Source organism: Impatiens glandulifera, unplaced genomic scaffold (assembly GCF_907164915.1).
Source record: "Impatiens glandulifera unplaced genomic scaffold, dImpGla2.1, whole genome shotgun sequence".
Taxonomy (NCBI): domain Eukaryota; kingdom Viridiplantae; phylum Streptophyta; class Magnoliopsida; order Ericales; family Balsaminaceae; genus Impatiens; species Impatiens glandulifera.
Window position 1 is genome coordinate 64,922 of NW_025919106.1, and position 16,918 is coordinate 81,839.

General features: G+C 28.5%; 1 pseudogene; it reads right to left on the minus strand.

Moving 5' to 3' along the window:
• Positions 1-15,563: 15,563 nt before the first annotated feature.
• LOC124917436 overlaps positions 15,564-16,918 on the minus strand; it is a 77,513-nt pseudogene continuing 76,158 nt past the window's right edge.

The following is a 16,918-nucleotide window of genomic DNA, read 5'->3' on the forward strand; positions in this document are numbered from 1 at the left end:
GTCGCTGATTGAAAAGGTAAAAAACACGATATCTGGCTGGGCAGCAAAAAAACTTTCTTATGTAGGGAGGATCGAACTTATCAAAACCGTGGTTATGGGCATAGTTGGCTATTGGGCGCAGCAAATGGTCATTCCGAAGAAGGTAATGAAGGAACTCGACACACTGATGAGAAACTTATCTGGGGTAAAAGTGGAAGAGGAGGAAAAAAAGTCAAATGGACCGCTCTCTGCAAACCGAAGGACGAGGGAGGCATCGACTTGAAGAACTGTATCGAGTGGAACAAGGCTCTAACCTTCAAGCATCTGTGGGCTTTGGAGCGCAATCAGGAGTCACTATGGATCAAATGGGTGCATACGAGATTTATGAAACACGAAACCAGCATTTGGACCTGCAAAATTCACGAAGGTATGAGCTGGTCTCTAAAAAAGATTCTTAAACTAAGAAGCGATATTGTAGATCTTTATGACATCCGACTAGGGGACGGGAAAGGCACTCTATTCTGGCACGACCCTTGGTTTGAAAACCAGCCTATCATCGAAAAGGAGCAGTTTCAAAATACTCGTATCAGAAGGGACTGCACAAAAGCGAAAATCAGAGACATCAAATACGGGAATTGGAACTTGCTCTTGAGAAGAATTCCAGAAGGAAAGAGGATACTTGATCATATAAGTAACATACAACTACACGACAGACCGGATATTCATGAATGGAAAGTTGAGGACAATGGGAAGCTGGTATTGAAGAAAATATGGGAGGTAATGCGGGAAAAAGCGCAGAAAGTAGAATGGGCTCCTCTTGTATGGTCAACGAAGATTATCCCTCGACACTAGTTCATCCTATGGCTCGCCTTCTGGGAAAGACTCAGCACACGTGATCGTATCAGTAAGTATATGAGCATCCCGGACGCGAGTTGTCTTCTATGCATAGGAAATGAAGAAACCATAGATCACCTATTCGGGAGATGTTGTATTTCTTCGGAGCTTTGGGACAGATTCTATAAAAGCCTGGAGCTGATCAGTTTCCCGAGTAAATGGAATGAAATCAAAGAAGCGGCACTACTCAAAGCCAAGGGAAATAGATTTGCAACAAGCGTGTTCAAGTGCGGCTTTGGAGCAGTGGTGTATAACATTTGGCAAGAACGGAATGCAAGGGTATATGACAGAACCCGCAGGAGCATTGACGAGTTATGGAAAGATATTGTATCGGATTGCAACGCCCTCGCGGGAACGTGGAGAGGAATTCCAAGCACGGAGCAGAACTGGAATATCTGTAGGAACTGGAATTTACCGTTTTTTAAACTCACTAGAATTGAAAGCATTGTAAACAGATAATTCATTTACGTTTTTAGCTTTTATTCAGAATGTTACGACTTCAAAATCATTCTAGGCCTGTCTAGAGTGATCTCTTAAACTCGTGGGTTTTTTTCCCGTTTTTGGGAATTTTTAATGAAATGACGCTAAGTCGTTTTCCAAAAAAAAAAAAAAAAAAAAAAAAAAAAAAAAAACTTTCTAAATTAAAAAAAAAAAATTAAATCGAAATGTTAACTTAATAAATTTAAAACTTAGTATATCATATCGACATTTTAACTTTTAAAGTTAAATTTTTTATCGGTTTAACACGTTAACCTAAAATAATAATATATTTTTGTTTAAAAAACATAAATTTTTTCCTATAGAATTATATTTCCGAATTAAAAAAAATGGAATTGAGAATTATAAAATACAATAGTTTGAATTAGATTGGAATTCTAATTTGAATTAAAATTATTAATCTTAAACACTATACCAAACTTAGGAATTGAAATTAGACCCCATTATAATTCCATAGTTACCAAACACTCTCCAAATTATTACTCTTTGAAAGAATGCAACAATCTCATTAACATGAATTTCATTAATTATTATGATAGATTCAGATGCTGCAATCGAATTTTAGTTATTGATTTATATGGGGACAAACAATGTTTGGTTAATCTTGTAATATTAGGCTTTTATTATGAGAACTTTAATTAGTGAAAGTTTTATTCATTAAAGAGTAATAGTGTTCATACAAATTGCATCTAGCATCACTAAATATATTGACATCAATAAGTTCCTATGATCGAGTCTTTCTAAACCCTGTGAACCTCTTTTCTTAATGTATTAAAGATGACTTATCTAACGTTGAAAAGTTATATTCCTCATTAATGCTAATCATTTCACATGCTAGTTACATTAGTTTTCTATGATCTATTTTGATTGGGCTTGTTTTGGATTTGACTTGGGGTTATAACTTGATTAGTTAAAAAAGAAATCATTTTGAGGATGTGGTTTTATTTATTTATTTTGTTAAAATGATTTAATATATAATAATAAAATAAAAATAATTACTTAAAATAAAATGAATTTTTGTACTTGTTTAATTAATTGAATTATATAATTAATTAAAATGGTTAAAAGAGGGTGATATGATTTTCGATGATTAAATTGGATGTTCAACCGAAGAAACCCTCATTTTTTAGGTTTTATCATTTTGATATCTATTGATGGTCTTGAAATTAATCAATTAATCTCTAATTCACTTTCATTATCATGAATGTTGTACAAAATTTACATATTTCCAACATATATTTTTTGATTTGGCCAAAAATAAAAAAATTTATTATATAATGTTTTCAAAATATAATCATTCAATCTAGTTAGCATTCTCTTTTTATATTAAATTCAAAAGGTAAGATAGTCACAAGGAGAATCTGGCCAACCCGCTGTCCAATTAAACTCAGGCGAAAGGTCAATATGCGGAGGGAAAAGGCCAGCGTCATGGGCCTGGGTTGGTTTATACTATTAGGTAGAAACTAATTTTTATCCATTTTAGCCCTTATAACAAATTTTAAAAATAAAAGAAATTTCTAAAAAATTAAAAAATAAATATATATTTTTCAACAAAAATAAAATATATATATATATTTACCTCATGGCCTTGTTTGAATTTGAATTTCTAACTAGTTTTTTATCCGTATTTTTTAAAATTTATTTGTTAGAGGTACATATATAACAAATGTTTATCCATTTTAACCCTTATAACAAATTTAACAAATGTTTAGATATTGTTTTTAGCTACTAAAAATGAATAAATAAATATTTTTCAACAAAATAAGAAATATATGTATATACACCTAATTTCTTTGTTTGAATTTTAATTTCTAATATTGGTGTTTTACCCTTTTCATGAATTTTTTCCGATTCATTTGTTAGAGGTCATATATAACCTTAGAGGTCATATATAACCCACCATCGTTTATTATTTTTAGTAGCTAAAAACAATATCCAAACATTTAAATTGAACTATTATATTTTTAACAATATCAAACCCTAAACCCTACACTAATTGTACACTAACTAGTGGTGGCCGAAGAACTTGGTAAATCACCATTATTACATGTAGCTAGTCTAGAAAGAAAATGAAAGACTTCTTGAGGATCTCTAAGCGAGTACAATGCGGCTGTCTCCTTAGCCTTTGAAGTGACTACTATGGGAAATCCGCAATTCATACTTCTTAAAACCTGCATAAAAAAACTCATATATTAACAAATTATCTTTATTTATGTAGACAAAAAAATATTAATAATTACCGTGAATGCATCTTCATCTGTTCGATCATCTCCAATATATATAGGGATTAAATCTTTGCTGGAGTTGGAGATGTCCTTAAACGTCTCCAACAAGTATTTAAGGGCATCGCCCTTATCCCACTTTATGGAGGGCCTTATCTCAGTCACTTTTATTCCCCTAGTTGTGTGAAACATTGGCCAATTTTTTAATATCGATTGCACTCTGTTCTGTAGAGTGCTAAGATCCTGAAATAATTTTCAACCAAATTTTAGTTTTGAGTATATTATACAAATATGTTTTCAAAAACATAAGAATTTTACCTTTTCATTCACGTGTCGGTAGTGGATAGAGAGACAATATCTATTGTAAATATGATGCGAATTACATGTATGTATAAGACAAAAAATCAAATTATATGAACTGGCGAAGAATAAATAAAAAAGCTAATGAATGACAGACAGATAGCCATCCATTCATTCTTGAAGGAATTGTTCTGTTCTGTTGTTCTTGAAGACGATAGGGCTGCACCTAATTAATTAAGGAATAGAGTATAGGATAAATAACCCGTCGTCCTCCGATCGGTCGGTCGGTCGGTCGGAAGAGGGTAAATGTACACGGTTGGTCGTCGGTCTATAGACAGAGAAGTAAATCTAAATCTGGGTTATATATATAAATATAAATATATATATATATATATATATATATATATATATATATATATATATATATATATATATATATATATATATCAAATAAAAAAGCTAATAATAAGTTGTCACAAGAGGATTGGTTCTTCTTGAAGAGATGGGGCCACCACCACCCCAGGGCACGATGTATTCCGGTAGTAAAGGGGCTGCACCGTAAATATCCGGCCGGTCGGAGGAGGGAAATTGTAAAAAAAAACCGGCGGTCTGGGTTGGCGGTGTCTCCATTAATATATTCTGGATATATAATCTGTCTCTCTCTCTCTCTGTTGTTTCTGAGGATTCATTTGCTTTGCTTTGCTGGACGAAGTAGAATTTGAGACACAGAGATAGATGATTCAATCAATTTCTCAGTATTTTAATTTTAGCTTCATCTCATCTGCATGCTCTTTCTATTTTAAAAACACATATGGAAATATATAAACTATTGTAATTCATCTATCAATAGACAGTGTTATGAATATTTCAATTCTGAGTTTGATGAGTGAGAGGTAATTTACCCATTTTGAAGTTCAATTTGAATGTGGATCTGTTGAATTGATCATGAGTAAAGTTCATTCAGTCTTTCTTCTTTAATTATGCTTATAATCTATAAGTAGTACGTAGCAATAACAGCAAATTAATTTATGGAACATTCTTTATCAAAGTCACCGAGACCTAGATCATCATCATCATCCAGTTAGGAAATGTGATTGTCACGATCTTGGTCATGATCAGGATCTCAGCACACCGCGTGTTCATAGTGCTAGGCCATTTCTACTAATCTTCTTTCCTTTCTCTGGACTTTGTGAAAAATCTTACATATATATATATATAAAAAGAAAAAAAAAAAAAGAAAAAAAAAAAGGGCAATGAATCATGTTGTGAGTTGAGACACTTCATTCTTTACAATCTCCTTCCAATGTTTGCTAGCCACTCCGAATATCACTGCCTTGGTCAAGAGCCCTCGATCAAGACTACAAGCAAGAGCAATGGCCCCACCAAACACCACTAGTCAAGAAAACATTACAAAACTATCCTCATAAAGTTATCAAAAAAATAAAAATAAAAAACATAAGTTATTTCTTTCTTTCTTTTTCTAACCAGGCTTATATTCCCTTGAGCACCCAAACACAACATCAGCCCACTTAAAACCAATGTTTTCTCTTTATTGAGAATTGATCATGAGGACCTCCCTCTTAGGTCAATATCTATTGCATGAACCTAAAGTTGTGCCTAACAGACATTCAAACCTCATAACGTTTTATTAGTCAAGTTGGTTATAGATTTATATATATATATATTTTATTTTTTTTGTTAGGTTGAGAGGTCGAAACATACCTATAATATTTTTATTTTTATTTTTAACCGTTTTAAGTTTATGGGTGGAGCAACCCAGAATTCGACCCAAATATCCATTACCCTTACATATATATCCAAATTAACCACGATCTCGACCGGGCAATCCGGACACTTTCAAAATTAAGCATCATTATATAGAGAGATTTGTATGGCCACTTAATAAAACTTTCACTAATAAAAATGTTCATAATAAAAGTATAATGCTACAAGATTAACCAAACATACCTATAATAATATAAACCAATAACTAAAATCGATGGCAGCATCTAATCATAATAATTAATTAAATTTATGTTTAAGAGATTGTTGCATTTTTTTAAAAATTAATAATTTAAGTGTGTTTGGTAACTATGAAATTAGAATGGGTCTAATTTAAATTCCAAGGTTTGGTAGAGTGTTTAAGATTCATAATTTTAATTTGAATTAGAATTCTAATATAATTCAAACTAGTGTATTTTATAATTCTCAATTCCACTTTTTTTAACACGGAAATGTAATTCCAAAAGAAAAAATCAGTATTTTCTAAACAAAAATATATTATTATGTTAGGTTAACGTGTTAAACCGATAATCTTTTTTTAACTTAAAAGTTAAAATTTAGATCCGATATATTAAATTTTAAATTTATTAAGTTAACATTTTGATATAATATTTTCTTTTGAATCTAGCAAGTTAAAGTCAAACCAATATTTTATTTTTTTTATTTAGGAAACTAATATACTGAATCAAAATTTTTTTTAATTTAATAAATTAAACTATTGAACCAATTTTTTCTTTTTGTATGAGAATCGACATTTAAAAAAAAAAACTCATGATACTTGAGCTATCCTAATAGGTTGTGTCAAACAAATATCTTAATATTATAAATAATATATATTCAAAAAGATTATTGATATTTTTTTTCAAACATAGAAATCGAATGACAATTCTATAGTTTTTTCAAGTATAAGAATTGAATTAGAATTGAAATTGAAATTTCAATGTCAATACTAATTCTATTTATAATTTCACTCATCCATCCGAATCCTAATAATTGTAATAAAAGAATCAATGAAAATGGTTTGCAATGTGTTAGAGGTGTCCGACCTATTAGGCTTACAACTCAGCTAGAAAGAAGTGTAACATATTATAAGTGATATAATGAATGATTTAAATAGTTGTGATTTTTACTCTTGTTGAAAGAGTTTAACAAGAGTTTTCACAAACATAAGATTAACCAAACATGAACGCAATAAGTAAAACGATGACGGATAATTAATAAAATTGTTGCATCTTTATAAAATAATAAGAATAATTGTAATCATGGAATCAATGGAAATCATTTGTAATGTTCCCTTTAAGTTTGGTTAGAACATTGCAGTTGGATGGATCAAAATTAATCGTCCGATTGTACAAGAATAATAGTCAAGAAACCTAACATAAACTAAACTTCACTCATCATTCAAATCGTGAACTTTTTCATGTTTATTTATCTTTATGGGCCAGGAAAGATGTTTCTTTTCATTTATCCTTAGAAGAAGACATGAAGAGGTTCACCTTTGTTTGAATTATTGCTTTTTATTTGTCTTCTCTTGCACCCATCATGTGAAAATGAAAGAATATTAACTATTTTCCACTTTTGAATCTAAACCAATAAAAACTCCAATCTTACTTTGATTTGAAAACCAAACTTGTATTGGGTGAGGGCTTTATTTATTTATTTTATTTGAGAAATTAATTTTTATTTAATTTGTGATCTGGTATGTTTTTGTTTTTGTTTTTAATAATTAATTCGATATTCGAGTGATAAGACTATTTAAATCAATTGTTTATTTTAGAATATATATATATATGTATTATAAAATAATTTGTTAGCTGGAAATTATTTTAAAATTATAAAATAAGGGTATAAAAATAGAGGATCAACAATAAGTGTTATATAAATCTGAGAAAATAACGAATGACAAACCGATCTAGACTAAGCCCACATTTGCTGATAATTGGTGAACAGAAATGAAGAAACTAAGAAGGTTGTTGAAAAACCATATCAAGGAATATGCACAGATAAAAGGAAAGAGAAAATCAGGACTAACATAAACATTACTTGAAGATAAATAGTATGAGTGACGTTCATGAAAGTTGCACCTTATAAAGACAAGTGTAAACATGAAAGAACACGGAAAAGAGAACCGAAGAAGCGTTAAAAGTCAGAGAAACTTTACTTACTCAACTCAAGAAGACAAGTGACTACATAAATTTGGGAATTCCTCCTATATTTTATTGAGCACCGTGTCAAGTGAGTTGATCAATGACAACATTTCTATCAACACTTCATCCAACGAGTTAATATGTATGATAACTGGTATTATGATGGTGTGATTGATGAATGGTTAAATTGATTAGATTTTATTCAAATTAAAGTTTGGCTAAAATTAGTAATTCAACCTAAATTAAAAAAAATCAAATTAACTACCCGGTTTTAATTTGACAAGATCATGTTTTGAGCTCTTGTTCGATGACAAGGGCTTAAGAAAATATGTATGGTTGTATATTAAATAAATAAGGAGTTTACGGACCCTAAAAACATCATTTATATCTAATTAAAAAAATTATTTAAGTAAAATACATGATTTTATTTTATTTTAATTAATGATTGATGTTATGAATATAATTTTGATGATGGATTGTTGTTTACGTAATATAAACTAACATTAAAGTCTAAAAACATTTCGATTTTGGATTGTTTTGGGGCATTGTATGTTTTTGGTGTAGTGTGTTTTTGGCTTAAGTCGTCCGATTGATCGTGACATAGTTTCTGACCGAGGGTTGGAACCTTTGGCATGATTTCCTATCGAGAAAATGGTTAAGGAACACCCAAGGCCAGAAAAACAAGACAACGACCAAGTACTTTTTTGTTATGGCCTAGTTTTCGACCAAAAAATTTGACCATAACCTAGTTTATGATCAAGTTTTTTAGCTAGACAATCATCCTACCTATAGTTTTGATCATGGCCTAGTTTAGTCTTTTTGATATAATCCAATAAACTGTCCAATCTTAAGTTTTATTTTAATTACAAAACATAAATTGGACCAGGCTTCATCTTTTATTGACCATATGAAAAAAATTAAGTTTGATAATTTTTATTTATTTATTTTATTTCAAAAATTAATTTTATTTAATTTGTCTATGTTGCTTTTATTTTTAATTTTAATAATTAATTCTACCGATTATAAGAGATTAATTTAAATTAATTATTCATTTTGATTTCATGCCCATAATTTGTATTCTGATATAATTGGTTGTACACTGTATGCATGAAGTTATTGGCCACAATAGTGAACCAATTATTAGTTTGATACAAAAAAAATTTGACACATTAGTGACAGATTTATTAATTATTTGAAAAAAAGCAATATAATTTAATTGGTTAGTTTTCATTCTAATTATATTAATTGAAGTTTTAATTAAAATATCACTTTAATTAAATTGGAGTAAATAAAATCATAAATAAACTAGTTTTGATTGGATTTCTTTTCAATATTCAAAACAAATTGACTAAATATTTGATTTGATTTCTTTCCAATAATAAAAACAAATTGACTTTTAATTATTTAATTAGTTGGTTTTCACTTTAATTAAATTAGATTTGATTGGATTTCTTTTTAAAAATGAAAACAATTTGACTAATTATTTTATATGATTTCTTTCCAATAATAAAAACAAAATTACACTATATATTGTATTGTATGATAATAAATAAAATATATCTTCTTTGTTTTTTTTTTGTGTGTGTTATTGAGTTTAAAGATACATCTTTAAAAAAAAGAATATGGAGAAGGTTTGTATACATATTACAATCATGTTGTTTTATATTATGATGTCAGGTAACTTTCTCATCCCATATAAATAATTGCTATTTAATCTTTATAAATGATTTATATATTATATTATTAGTTATTTTTTTATTTTTTTATTATGACTCTAGTATTCTAAATTTTTATTTTTATTTTAATATGTGTTAGGTATTATCACGTTAGAAGCCTCCACTATAATCTTACCACACCGAATTCCCAACAAATGTACAGATGATAGTCATTGTTGGGGTTATTGTGATGATCCATTTGCATATTGTCTCGGTGGATATTGTATATGTAAAGTAATCAAAGATATCTCTCATGAATCTTTACTTAGTCCAATGAGAAGAATTATATCAAAAAATAAGCCAATTGAAAAGTAATCCAATGTTTAGTCAAATAAGACAACATATGTGTGCTGGATGTTGAATGTGTGAGATTGTGTGAAGGAAGTAATAATGATAGTAAATTATATGAAATCATAGAATTACAACTATAAATATTTCATTTTTATTTATTATTTGTACTCGTTATAAAAATACCTATAATTTACTTTAAATTTAAATGAGAAGATAAATAAAAGGTAATTGAATTAAAATTCATTGATTTAAAATAATTTCGATTAAAAAAAGTTTATTAAGGATGATAATAGAAATAATAACTTAGAGTAGTTTAATAACTTTAGTTTAATTATTTTTATTATACCTGAATTATTAAACAAGTCAGGTTTAAGTTATAATCGTTGAACTCATTAACATGTCAACCTGAATCCGCCAACATGAAATTTACCTTAATTGTCACCCCTACTAATCCTCACTTAAAAAAGCAGTTCTACAAGAAGAGCAATAGCCCCACCAAACACCACTAGCTTGGGTAGGTTCAAGTTGCTGTCCACTTTCTTCATATTCTTCTCATCACCACCAGAGCCAAAGCCCATCATTTCCGACTCTGTCTCCTCCGATTTTTCAGAAGAAGAAGCAGCAGCACATTCGGCTGATTTCAAGTATTCCGGATTGCTTTCGAGTTAATCTGAACCATGTATATATGCAGATCGCGACAGTGGCGGCCCAGTAGCTTTATATTTCTGATAAGCACGCAAACTTCCCTACGGCTCCCCCACATTCCCTGCCTTATACCGAAATTTGCAATCTCCCATGGAATTCCCATGTCTTCATGATGGAAAAGCACCACTTCGCATGCATGCCGGTAAGTTCTCCATTCCCTTTCTTCGATGCAGCTGATTTTCACAACATTTCAGCCATCAAGCCATCCTAATGGAAAACCATAAGTTGTTTGTTTCTTTCTTTCTTTTTCTAACCAGGCTTACAAGTTACAACATCACACTGCCATCACCCCCACTTAAACCAACGTTTTCTCTTTATTGAGAATTGATCATGAGGACCTCCCTCTTAGGTCAATATCTATTCCATGAACCTATAGTTGTGCCTAACAGACATTCAAGCCTCGTAAACTAGTCAGTCAATAACAACAAGAACAGTTTGAACAAGGAGAACTTCAAACGTCATAAACCGTCTATTCACTTATTGAAGTTTATTCTGCTTTATTAATTATAGCTCCCTCCACTCCAGAAATTACATTTTTATTAAGATTTTATTATTAAATCTAATAAATTTATATTTAATTGATTTGAAATAGAAATAAATTTGAGATTTGAGATAAAAATGAGAATACAATTTAATTTTTCAAGTGTTAACCGACTATATAATAACAAAAAAAAATAACAAAAAATAATAAATAAAACATTTAAAAATATTAAAACTAAATGTTAGATAATCATTTGTTTATAATGATTTTTGAAAATATAAATAAAATTTATAAAGGTTGGCAAAAACTTGTTTTTTTTTATGATACCAAGATACAATACGGCAGGTAATTTAGTATGTGTAAATTTGTTTTCAATTTTAGAAATAAATCCAATCTAATTTAATTCGATTGATTTCAATATAAATTAAATTTGATTGATTAAAATGAATAAATTAAATTAAATTAGGTTTGATTTCTTTTCAAAATTAAAAACAAAAAATACACTATATATTGCATAATATTAGAGAATATTACTAAAGCAAAAATTTTGTTATTAAGGTTAAAGGTCGCAACACTAAAATCAAATTAAAATTGTTAGGGTGAAATTTTTCTAAACTTACATATTAATATATAGTGTTAGGTAAACCTCTCAATCTACAAATTTATAATTTAATATTTACAATCTTTTTATTTACAATAAAACTACAATTCAATTGTAATGAAAAATTAATTAAGGAGAAGTGAGTTGTGATTGAAAAAATCATAACTAGTGAAGTAAGGAGGTAAGGAAAAGAAACATATCAAATTGAATCAAAGGAAAAAAAAATATAACCTAACATCTAAATTATCCATTCAGGTCGGTTCTCCATTTCTATAATTTGAGGCTTTCAGTTTTGGCATGCCATTTTTTTTTATAAAGCAATTAGTTAAGAAAATATTTCAGGGTGATGGAACATAAAATAAAAGAAAAAGATAGCAAAACAAAAAAAATTATACAGAGTTTTGCTACCCAATTTGTGGGTTCATTAATTAACAGTACTATTGAACTGAAGTTTAAATCTCTGACAAAACATAGTTTGTTTAATATCTCTCATATTCTTTGGAAAAGGTGGGCAGACAAACTTAAGAGAGCGCGTCACACTTTCTTATTTTCAGTTGATAAAATTAATTACTTTTCGGGTAGAATGAGGAGTCAAAAAATAAGCTCTCCTAGGTGCGGTGATTAACCTACAAACAAGAACCCATCATGGGAGTATTAGACTTTGAGACTTGGGGGATGATGATGCTTTATGCCCGATCGGATGAAATGCGAGAAAAGTCAGTCCAAAACAGGAGCAATTGCGAAAGCGGATAGCAGGACGTCGTGTCATTGATTTTTCACACCACACGATGAATGAATTGATATGTAACAAATCTATTAATGAAAAAATCAGCATTTTATTGTTTGCTTTTATAATGACTCATTAGTCGAAATTATTTTAAATCAATGAATTTAAAATGAACTCTAATTGAATTACATTTTATTTATCATCCCACACGAGATTCGAGAATAATCTAAGTGATGAGATTTATATTACTGAGTTCAACCTAATTTGATTTAAACTTAATTTTTCAAAATCACGTCAAGTTGAATGACATATAAATAATAAATAAAAATGAAAAATTCAATGATCACATATCTTTTATTCTTATTCCCATTATAAAAAATTATTTCAAACTCAAACAATAATTATTATTGGCTTGACAGAATCTCACACTTTCAACCTTCAGCATACATGTTGTCTTGTTTGCCTAAACATTGAATTACTTTTCAATTGGATTAAGTGAAGATACACTAGAGCTATAGTCCAATTTGTGAAACTTATATTGTACTTTGCATAAACAAGATCCACCTAGACAATATGCAAATAAATCTTGACAAAAACTCCAACAAAACCTATCACTTGTACATTGGTTGGGAATTCGATTCGGTAAGTTTACGGTGGATGCTTCTAATGCGGCAATACCTAACATATGTTAATATAAAAATAAATATTCAGAATATTTAAGATGTAATAAAAATTAAATAAATAATTTTTAAAAATTATATAGTAACTATTTATAGGGTGCGAAAGTTACCTAATATTATGATATAAAACATCAATGTAATAGTATAAACACCTTCTCCATTTGTCTTTTTTTTTTTCTTCTAAAGTACCTTTCAACTCAATAGCACACACAATAAACAATAAAGATTTATTTTCTCTATTCTTATACAATAAATATAGTGTCAATTTGTTTTTATTATTGGAAAGAAATATAATTAAATAAATAGGTAATTTGCTTTCATTATTAAAAAGAAATAAAATATAATTTATTTATTGATTTTAATTATTTCAATTTAATTAAAGTGAAAAGTAACCAATTAAAGATTAAGTCAATTTGTTTTTATTGTTGAAAAGAAATCAAATCTAATTTATTTATTTATTTTAATTACTCCAACTTAATTAAAGTGAAAAATAATCAATTAAATAATTAAATAATCAATTTGTTTTTATTATTAAAAAAGAAAAGAAATAAAATCTAATTTTTTATTGATTTTAATTACTCCAAGTTAGTTAAAGTGAAAAGTAACAAATTAATTATTAAAATAAAAATACAACAGACAAATAAAATAAATAAAAACCCTAAAAAACTTACTCTATTAGTTTATTTTTTCAAGTATTTCGAGCCAATCAAAGATGAAGACCTAGCCTAATGTAAGTTTGGTTTCCAAATTAAAATAAAACTAAGATTGGACTATTTATTGGTTTAGATCTAAAAGCACACGTATTTCATGACACAAACAAAAAGCACTAATTAAAATAAAGAGGTGAACCTTTTCATTTCTTCTCCTTTTTAGATAAATGAAAGGATTATCTTTCCTAGCCCACAAAGATAAATGAATATGAACAAGTTCAAGGTTTGATTGATGAGTGAAGTTTAGTTTATGTTAGGTTTCTTGACTATTATTTTGTCAATTATGTACTATTATTCTTGTATAATATGTCGATTAGTTTTGATTCATCCAACTGCAATGTTCTGACCAAACTTAGAGGAAACAATGCAAATGATTTTCAATGATTCTAAGATTACAATTATTTTTATTATTTTTTAAAGATGCAAAAATTTCATTTATTGGTTCATGTAGTATGGTTATTCTTATAATATTATTCAAAACATTTTACCAATATTTAATCAATTAATAAAAATAACCTAATATAAATAAACACGAACATTAGTGTGGAAACTCTTTAAACAAGAGTAAAAATCACAACAGTTTAAATCATAATATATCACTTATAATGTGTTACACAATACTCTTACAAGTTGAGTTGTAAGCCTAATTTGTCCAACGAGTTGCAAACCATTTCCGTTGATTCTATTATGGTTTGTATGTATGAGTGGAATTGGAAGTAACATTAAAATTTTATTTCCAATTCTACAATAATTGATATTGAATTATAATTGAATTCTTATACTTTAAAACAATTTCTATGTTTGAAAACATAATGTTTGTGAATATATATTATTTATATTATTAAGATATTTGTTTGACACAACCTATTAGGATAGCTCAAATATCAAGAGTTTTTGTTTAAATGTTGATTCTCATAAAAAAAAAGAAAATATTTGTTCAACGTGTTAATTTACTAAATTAAAAAAAAATATTGATTAAAAAAAACATTGGTTCAATATGTTAGTTTCCTAAATTACAAAAACAAAATATTGTTCGACATTTAACTTGTTAAATTCAAAAGAAAATATTAGATCGAAATACTTATAATTTAATATTTACAATCTTTTTTATTTACAATAAAACTACAATTTAATTGTAATGGAAAATTAAGGAGAAGTGAGTTGTGATTGAAAAATGATAACTACTGAAGTAGGGAGGTAAGGAAAAGAAACATATCAAATTGAAACAAAGGAAAAAAAATCTAACATAACATATAAATTATCCATTCAGGTTGGTTCTCCATTTCTCTAATTTGAGACTTTCAGTTTTGGCATGCCATTTTTTTATAAATCAATTAGTTAAGAAAATATATCAGGATTCAGGGTGATGGAACATAAAATAAAAGAAAAAGGATAGAAAAAAAATTATACACAGAGTTTTGCTACCCAATTTGCGGGTTCATTAATGAACCGTGTGAATGTTGAACTGAAGTTTAAAGTGACGGTGACAAAACATAATTTGTTTAATGTCTCTCATATCCTTTGGGAAAGTAGGCAGACAAACTTAAGAGATCGCGTCACACTTCCTTCATTTCAGTTGATAAGATTAATTAGACGTATACGAGATACTTTTCAGATAGAATGAGGAGTCAAAATAAGCTCTCCTAGGTGCAGTGATTAACCTACAAACAAGAACCCATCATGGGGATGAGAATGCTTTATGCCCGATCAGATGAGATGCGAGAAAAGTCAGTCCGAAACAGGAGCAATTGCGAAAGCGGATAGCAGGACGTCGTGTCATTGATTTTTCACACCACACGCTTAATGAATTGATATGTAATAAATCTATTAATGAAAAAATCAATGTTGTGAGTTGAGACTTCATTCTTTACAATCTCCTTCCAATGTTTGCAAACCTTCTAGCCACTCCGAATATCACTGCCTTGGTCAAGAGCCCTCTATCAAGACTACAAGCAAGAGCAATGGCCCCACCAAACACCACTAGTCAAGAAAACATTACAAAACCATCCTCATAAAGTGATCCAAAAAAAAAATATAAAACATAAGTTATTTCTTTCTTTCTTTTTCTAACCAGGCTTATATTCCCTTGAGCACCCAAACACAATATCAACCCACTTAAAACCAATGTTTTCTTTTTATTGAGAATTGATCATGAGGACCTCCCTCTTAGGTCAATATCTATTGCATGAACTTAAAGTTGTGCCTAACAGACATTCAAACCTCATAACGTTTTATTAGTCAAGTTGGTTATAGATTTATACTTTTTTTTTTGTTAGGTTGAGAGGTCGAAAGATACCTATAGTATTTTTATTTTTATTTTTAACCGTTTTAAGTTTATGGGTGGAGCAACCCAGAATTCGACCCAAATATCCATTTACTCTTACATATATATCCAAATTAACCACGATCTCGACCGGGCAATCCAGACACTTTCAAAATTAAACATCATTATATAGAGAGATTTGTATGGCCACTTAATAAAACTTTCACTAATAAAAATGTTCATAATAAAAGTGTAATGCTACAAGATTAACCAAACATACCTATAATAATATAAACCAATAACTAAAATCGATGGCAGCATCTAATCATAATAATTAATGAAATTTATGTTTAAGAGATTGTTGCATTTTTTTTAAAATTAATAATTTAAGTGTGTTTGGTAACTATGAAATTAGAATGGGTCTAATTTAAATTCCATGGTTTGGTAGAGTGTTTAAGATTCATAATTTTAATTTGAATTAGAATTCTAATATAATTCAAACTAGTGTATTTTATAATTCTCAATTCTACTTTTTTTAACACGGAAATGTAATTCCAAAAGAAAAAAATCAGTATTTTCTAAACAAAAATATATTATTATGTTAGGTTAACGTGTTAAACCGATAATCTTTTTTTAACTTAAAAGTTAAAATTTGGATCCGATATATTAAATTTTAAATTTATTAAGTTAACATTTTGATATAATATTTTCTTTTGAATCTAGCAAGTTAAAGTCAAACCAATATTTTATTTTTTTTATTTAGGAAACTAATATACTGAACCAATTTTTTTTTAATTTAATAAATTAACCTATTGAACCAATTTTTTCTTTTTGTATGAGAATGGACATTTAAAAAAAAAACTCATGATACTTGAGCTATCCTAATAGGTTGTGTCAAACAAATATCTTAATATTATAAATAA